Raw genomic sequence first — 8,274 nt, 5'->3', positions numbered from 1 at the left:
CTTGAGGTTTTGAGTTTGAGCCCACATTGGTTATAGAGATTACTTAAAAATGAAATCTTAAAAAAAAAAAAGTACTATATTCAGTTCTATTTGAATCCTGATAAATTGGTCACTGTTCATTTTTTCACTTCTTCAACGAACATTTGTTCATTAACTTACAGTGTATCAGATATTCAGAATGTTGAGACAAATAAGGCATAGTCACTGTTTTTAGGAAGCTCACAGTGTATTTGGGGGAATAAACTTGTAAACTAGTAATAGCAAAGCATTTTTTAAGTAATACAATAACATGGCATGGTAATAGATTTGTCTATGCTAAGCACATTTCAAAAGTGTCCACTTGGAAACTGACAACAGACCTAAACATAAACTTCAATATTCTAACAGATAAGATAGTGACCATTTCAAGATGCCTCTTTAGATTAGGAGTATAGGGCTCTCTGCTCATTGGGGAGCCTGCTTCTCCCTCTCCTCCCCACTTTTGCTGTCACTATCTCAGATGTCTCTCTGAAATAAATAAAATCTTTAAAAAAAGAATAGACTAGGAGTATAGCATATAGCATTAAAGAGTAAGAAGAACAAGTCCTATACAGTATGTGCTTACAAATTAACTGATGATAGCCTAGACTAGTACTAGAGGTGTTCTGTTTTGTTCTGTTTTAATGTCAAACTGAGGGCTTTGCTGACGATTAGCAGAGCTTCGGAGATGAGTGGTGCCAATGAAACAGACACAAGGCTGATTGTACATTTCTTTAAATTGGCTGTATGTTTTACTGATGAAAAATAAAACTTCAAAAAATGCTAGTATACTTGTAATCTTTGAATACATTAAGGACTGGTTCTTGGGAAATAAAACAAATTGTATCACCTTCATCAAGCCACATCCATGTATATCCCTAAAAGAAGTTTATTTTCTAACAGTTTATTCTCTAAATTTTTTCAGACATCTGTGAATCACTACCTTTATTAACAAATCATTTCTATAATCATATTGTACAATTTACCAATTAGGAAGGCGCCTGGTTGGCTCAGTCAATGCAACACACAATTCTTGATCTCAAGGTTGTCAGTCTGAGCCCCGTGTTGGGTGTAGAGATTACTTTAAAAAAAAAAGGACACCTGGGTGGCTCATTCGGTTAAGTGTCTGCCTTGGGCTCGGGTGGGGATCCCAGGGTCCTGTGATCAAGTCCCATATGGGGCTCCTTGCTCAGTGGGGAGCCTGCTTCTCCCTCTGCGTGCTGCTTCCCCTGCTTGTGTTCTCTCTCTGACAAATAAATAAACAAAATCTTAAAAAAGTAAACAAAAAAAAAAAACTTTGAAAAACTACTAATCAGGTTCTAGATTGTTTAGATATTCAATAGCCCTAAGGATAGGCTTTGGACATGTTTTATTCAGCTAATTTAACAAACATTTTTTTGTTCACCTATTTGTTGGGCACTGTGGACATAATAAAATGTCTGTCCTCAGAGTACTTTCAATTTAGAAAAGTAAGCAAGTATGTTAACAAATAATTGCTATGGGATATAGTAAGTCCTATAATATAGGTATATTTGGGATAGGTTGTGGCCCAAAGGAAACCATATCATCTTAGGTTTGTCTGGGAATGTTTCACAAAGGGGAGAAGATAACTGGTTATTGTCCGTATGACTAGGAGTTAGTCAGTTGGGAAGGATATTCAAGATGAAAAAGTACAAAAGAGTGAGTCTTTTTTCTTTTTTTAAAAGATTTTATTTATTTATTTGACAGATCACAAGTAGGCAGAGAGGCAGGCAGAGAGGGGGAAGCAGGCTTCCTGTTGATCAGAGAGTGAGATGCCTGGCTTGATTCCAGCACCCTGAGATCATGACCTGAGCCGACGGCAGAGGCTTAACCCACTGAGCCACCCAGGCGCCCCAAGAGTGAGTCTTTAATGATATGGTATGATGGGCTGACTTGTGTTCCCCCAAAATTCATATGGAAGGCATAATCCCCAGTACCTCAGAATGTGATTGTATTAGGAGACACAGCCTTTAAAGAAGTGATTAAGTTAAAATGAGGCCTTTAGATGGGCCCTAATCCAATCCTACCGATGTCCCTATAAGAACAGGAAATGTAGATATTCAAGTCACCAGGGATGCAGGCACACAGAGAAAAAGACCATGTCCAAGTCAAGGAGAAAACCCTGAGGAGAGACCAAACCTGCCAACACCTTGATCTTGGACCCCAGACTCCAGAACTGTTAAGAAAATAAGTTTCTGTTGTTTAAGCCATCCGGTCTGTGGTGTTTTGTTCTGGCAGTCCGGTGTGTGTTTTTTCACACCACCAAGCATGGTATTTCAGCCATGATAACAGAATAGCCTCCCATTTCAACCCAATTCTATCTACCATGAGATAGCATCAGGTGTCACAGGGTAAGGGCCCAACCCCCAAGACTGCCTCCCTCTCCCTCCACTTCAAGCCCAGGTTATCAACTACTGGAGATCAGAGGTTCCAACAACCCCCTCTTGGATTTCATTAATTTGCTAGAGCAGAACAGAACTCAACAGGACTGAAAGAACTCAAAGAAACATTTCCTCACATTTATGAGTTTATTATAAAGGCTGTAATAAAGGATACAGATGAAGAGGTATATAGGGCTGTTGGAGCACTGTGTTTGAACACTGACAGTTGGTTTAGTTTGGCTTGGGCAAGGGAAAGATATACCTAAAATGTGACTAGTGTGACTGAGGACTTTACTTGTTAACTGCATCCCATTTTAATTCATTGAGTTTGTATTTAAAAACTGAAGCAGTGTTGGGGCACCTGGCTGGCTCAGTCGTGGAGCACACAACTCTTGATATTGGGGTATTAAGTGTGAGTCCCATGTTGGGCATAGAGATAATATAAAAAAGAAAGAAAGAAAGAAAGAAAGAAAGAAAGAAAGAAAGAAGAGAGAAGGAAGGAGAGAGGAGGGAAAGAAGGAGGGACAGAGGAAAGGAAAGAAAGAAAGAAAAGGAAGGAAGAAAAGAAAGAAAAAGTGAGGAAAGAGAAAGAAAGAACATGACAGAAACAAAAAAAAATTGAAGAGTGTAAAAAAATTAGAAGTACCATAAAGTGTTTTTGTTAAACACAACTTCATTGTTTTGATCAGACAATCATTTAATCATTTCACCTTAATTGTTGAAAATTTAGTGTCCCAATTAAGGTGTGCTGTAAGTATAAGAAAGACTGAATTTTTAAGATCTAGTACCAAAAAAAAGAGAGAGAAATATCTCATTAATAATTTCTTTATTATCTATAGGTTGAAATTACAATATTTGGTATATATTAGGTTAGATAAAATATAATATTGAAATACACCATTTCTTTTCACTCTTTTTAAATGTGACTACTGGAAAATTTTAAATTTTGTTTATAGTTCACATTGTTTCTGTTGGACAGCACTGATCCAGACTTTATTCTGTAACACTGAAGACATTTGAATAGGAGAATGATATGATAATGATTTTGATTTAGTGCAATTCATCTAGCACTGGTACAGGATAGATTGATTTTTGAAGGAAATTGGAGGAGGAGAGATCCCCTTAGAAAGTGGTAAGGGTCTGAGAGCTTGGATTAGGTGCTTCAGAATCAACTGGAGTGACAAATGGCTTTCCAGTGTAGACAGGAAAATCAACATTTCTCAAATTTTTTCTTTCTTTACTCTGTTGTTTTCACATTCAAAATGAATTTTGACTACACCTAGCCTATTAGAGGAAGATTAGTAAATAACATGCAAAAAAAGTTGTTCTTTAGGGGGAAATTACAAATGTAAGCAAAGAATAGAATTAACTCTGGCAGTCTTTAGGCATTAGCTCCTCCCCCCCCCCCCCCCTTGAAATGCCAGTATGCTGTTCTATGAAAGAGGCAGCTTTCTCTGTCTTTAACTCTCCGTGTTTAAAGTCCTGGATTCCTTGACTTAAGGATTTTTTTTTATTTGTTTGTTTTCCTCCTCGATTATCACAGTAGCAGATAATGTCCCGCAGAGCAGCAAGAAGCTAGGATTCAGATGTATGGTCTGCTGATACCTGTGTTTGGACCTAAGAGATTTCAAAGCATTTTCATTCATTACTTTTCTTCTTAGCAGACCTACATTAAACTATTAGGTGGGAATTTCATAACGTTTCTTCCCAGTCTATTCCATTTTTAAATGTTTCACCACATTTCTTATGTTGTTTTCAGTAAAGAAGGAAGAACACTTCACAGGAATCAAATGATCCCAAGATGCATTTTAGGACATTTACCTTGCTGGCCTGAACCTAGCAAAATTACCAGATTAATCGCCAGAGCTGTAACTCCTGACTGATTGGCTCTGGGATTCTAAGTGCATCGAAGACCCCAATCAAACAGCCGATCTCCCCAAAACATCAACACACAGTTGCATTGAGCAACTGTTATCTGTTGCCCAGGGGGAGGATTGCTTAACTGGGGCATCTCTGGGGCTAAGCTGGTTTCTGGTCAGCAGTTTCTTAGATTCCCTCTTACTCAAGAAGCATTTATCTTAATACATTCAGCACGCTTTTAGATGGTTGAGATTCCGTTGAATTCCAGTTGAAACTTTTAAAAGTACATATATTGCTAGAAGAATGCTCTCTGTCCCTATTAACTTGCTTAACTTTCTTAAAGGTAATTTTCTCAGACTGAGTTAGCCAGACAAAATATATTTCAGATCTGTCTCCCTTTCACCCTCACTGCTTTTTCACCAAGAAGAAAATATTGTACAGAATTCACACATCTAAAACTTAACCTTCAGTGTTGTCTTTTTCCGTAGCTGTTTTACACAAATTAATTTGGGACACATAAATTCTGCGCCTTCACAATTCCATGTATTCTTTTGTTAAGCATTGGGCAAATAATTACTGGGGCAAACACTGTGCTCTGGAATTACCTTGGAGCCTGCTTTGAGCAAATGAAGGAGGGAACACAGACCGACTTTGTACTTTTACCCGTGCAGTAGTTTGCTTTTGCGAAACATTAAAGACTAATTATACAAAGCTTAGGAAGAGGGAGGAAGAAAAGATAAATGATTTAGAGCCAAGAATGACACTGTGACACAAATAATAAATAAAAGCCAAGATAAGAAAAAAGTAGAAAAGACCAGAGGAAAACAGAGCATCATCGTCCTCTTACTCTAAGCTGCAAGGTTCAGCCATGAGCCTCTTGGGTCTACTGAGTACTTACATGGGACTAGTCCAACTGAGAAACTGAATTGTTGATTTTTATTAATTTAATATTGGAGCGATTTAAAATATTTTCCCATTAAACACAGCTTTGTTGTTTTGATAGATGCTGTATTTAACTGTAGAAAACTTAAGAGTCTAAAATGGAGATGTGTTATGAACGTGAAATATACACTGAATTTCAAAGACATAGTTGGGGGGTAGTAAACTACCTTAGTAATAATTGTTATACTGATGTCATACTAAAATGATATTATTTGGGTTATAGTGGGTCAAATAAAATAGTTACTTAACCTCTCTTGTTTCTTTTAAAATTTTTAATGTGACTACTAGCAAATTTTATATTGCATAAATAGCTTGGATTATATTTCTACTGGACCTCACTGCCATACAGGATATTCTTTGTCCTTTGGCTGCTAAATTCAGTTGCTGTGGTAACTAAAGGGGCCTCTAGGCTCAGTGTTTCCTGGAAGGACAGGAATGAGGCGGGGGAGGGGAGGTGTGACCTCAGGGAAGGTTTTCTTGGATGTCACGTTTCACTTATACTTGGTTCTCTCAGCTTACAATTTAGAATTTATTTATTTATTTATTTATTTATTTTTTTAGCGAGCGAGCGAGAGAGAGAGAGAGAGAGAGAAAACATAATCTGGTTTGTTTCAGGTCCTGTAGCATCAGTTTGAATTCTAGGCCCTCAACCAAAACCTAAAAGAAAGATGTACTAACACCAGTTTACCAACTAGGAAAATTGGGTCCAATTACTGTGCTCTGTCCTTGGTCACCCTCTTCCGCATAGTGAGGTTGTTGCTAGGCTACAAATTAACCGGCATTAGGAAATTGACCATTGATATTCCCATGCCCCACCCCTCCCAAGAGCCTTCATTCCCCATTCCCCGCCCCCCCACTCCCCCTCAACCCCTTCAAAGCCTTGATACTATCTCTCACCCAAATCTTTAATCAGAACTAAATTGTTTTCTTTGTTTACTCACACCCTGGGCCTCCTCCCTCTCTCCTTTCATTATCCTTCATCTTCCTCTGTTCACATTTTCCCCATTTTTTCTACTCATCTTGCTCAATTTTCTTGTATGACTGAGTAATCAAATACTTATCTCACACTTCTTTCAAGAAATTCGCAGTCGGTAATCAACAAGCTATTGATTATTCTCTCTAGTTGTGTAAAAATCAGGTGGGCTTGTCCCTTTTTTATTTTGTTAAGTAGAAGTGAGTTAGAGGATTTCTGTCGCCTTAGTGCCTGAGGTCCTTGGTCATGCTGTTTCAAAGATGAAGACCGGTGGGTAGCAAAGCAAGAACAAGAGCATATAAAGCTCTGGGGAGGGGGCCGCCTGGGCTGGGTTGTCCCTGGACTTGCAAAATTTAGGGGGTTTTGTGAACTCTTTTGTGGAATTATCTTAAACAAACAGGGTGTGCTGAGTCATGCGGATTAGGGCTTTGGTTATGTATCTGTCTACCTGTTAGGTTAATGTCTCTGTGCTATTGGTCTTTTTGCATGCGTCTGGGGGCTTATGTCTTTGCCACCCCTTTCCTGTTTTAGAGACCAGTGCTTTTGTGGATAATTGTCTTATTTTAGACGTAATTGTCTTATGTGTTTTGCACTTTGGGAGACGGAGAGGAGAAGTGAGATGGGGAAAATCGGAGGGGGAGATGAAGCATGAGAAACTGGACTATGAGACGCAAACTGAGTGAATGAGCCTGGTGGTGGGTATTATGGAGGGCAGGAGGGCACGTATTGTGTGGAGCACTGGATGTGGTGCATAAACAATGAATTTTGGAACACTGGAAAGAAATAAAATAAAATAAAATAAAATGGAAAAAAAAAGAGTAAGTTAAAAAAATGAAGAAGTCATCTCTGCAAATGCTGCAAAGCAAAATAGTGTACTCCTGTCCAAGCTGCAGAATAAGATGTCACTTCATTTGAACTGCCCTGACTCTGTATTTTCTTGTTGGGGACCCTGATCCTGACTACCTAGCTGTCCAACTAACTCCTAACAGAATAAGAAGGGAAATACTATAAATTCCTTAAAAGCTAGGACCTTTTTTGTCCTACATAGTGATGAATCCTCAAGCTCTTGGAGAGTACCTGGCGTGCAGTGTGCACACAACAAACACCTGTTTCGCTGAATGTGGTCATCGTTCCATCTCTAGATGCTAGAAACCTGAGGCTAGAGGTACAACATCTCAGAATGGGTAGGATTTAGAGTAAGTGGTAGGGTAAATGCCATCTTAAGGAGTTTGAATGGTATCCCATAAGCAGTTGATTCTCCTGTTCCTTCAACCCAGGAGAGGTGGTCTGGCTCCTGGATATTCAGGTTTTCTTCCTCCCTGAGAGATTGTGCTAATCAGAGGACAAAGAGAGCCAAAAACTAGCCCAGTTCTTCCCTTGCTAGCTTTTCTTCTCCAGGCTGCTCTTCCCCTTTAAGATGGCAGACCCAGCCTATAATCAAAAAGGAGCTGATAAATTCAAAGCATGGTGAATCTATCTGCTTACACTCCAAACAACCTGAACTCTCAGACAGTAGCACCCAGTCAACTTTATCTTGTAGAAGTAGCATTTCGTTTCATCTCTTTAGATTGACTTTATTCCCAGCAGATGTGAGAGTAAAATTTGAAGTGAATTTGCCCTCCCTTCAGGCTTTTCTGGTAGCATTTTGTCTTTGAAACTAAGAGATTATCGCTATTAGAAGAGGGAAGGAGGACGAGTTAAAAAAAAAAAAAAAAACCAAAAAACCCTGGCATAGGGCGGGTGTCGGCTGTCGTTTTAAAACCGGGTGGGGGGGCGCCTGGGTGGCTCAGTGGTTCAAAGCCTCTGCCTTCGGCTCTGGTCATGATCCCAGCGTCCTGGGATCGAGCCCCACGTCAGGCTCTCTGCTCAGCAGGGAGCCTGCTTCCTCCTCTCTCTCTGCCTCTCTCTCTGCCTGTCTCTCTGCCTCCTTGTGATCTCTGTCTGTCAAATAAATAAAATCTTAAAAAAAAAAAAAAACGGGTGGGGAGGGAGGGAGCCCTTGCGTAGGGCGGGGGCAGAGTTTGAGGTCACAAAATTCCGCTAGGTCACGGGGTCTGTAGCGGGGGTGGAGAGAAGGGG

This window comes from Neovison vison, chromosome 12, assembly GCF_020171115.1.
Source record: "Neovison vison isolate M4711 chromosome 12, ASM_NN_V1, whole genome shotgun sequence".
Lineage (NCBI taxonomy): Eukaryota > Metazoa > Chordata > Mammalia > Carnivora > Mustelidae > Neogale > Neogale vison.
This window is presented reverse-complemented; position numbering follows the sequence as displayed.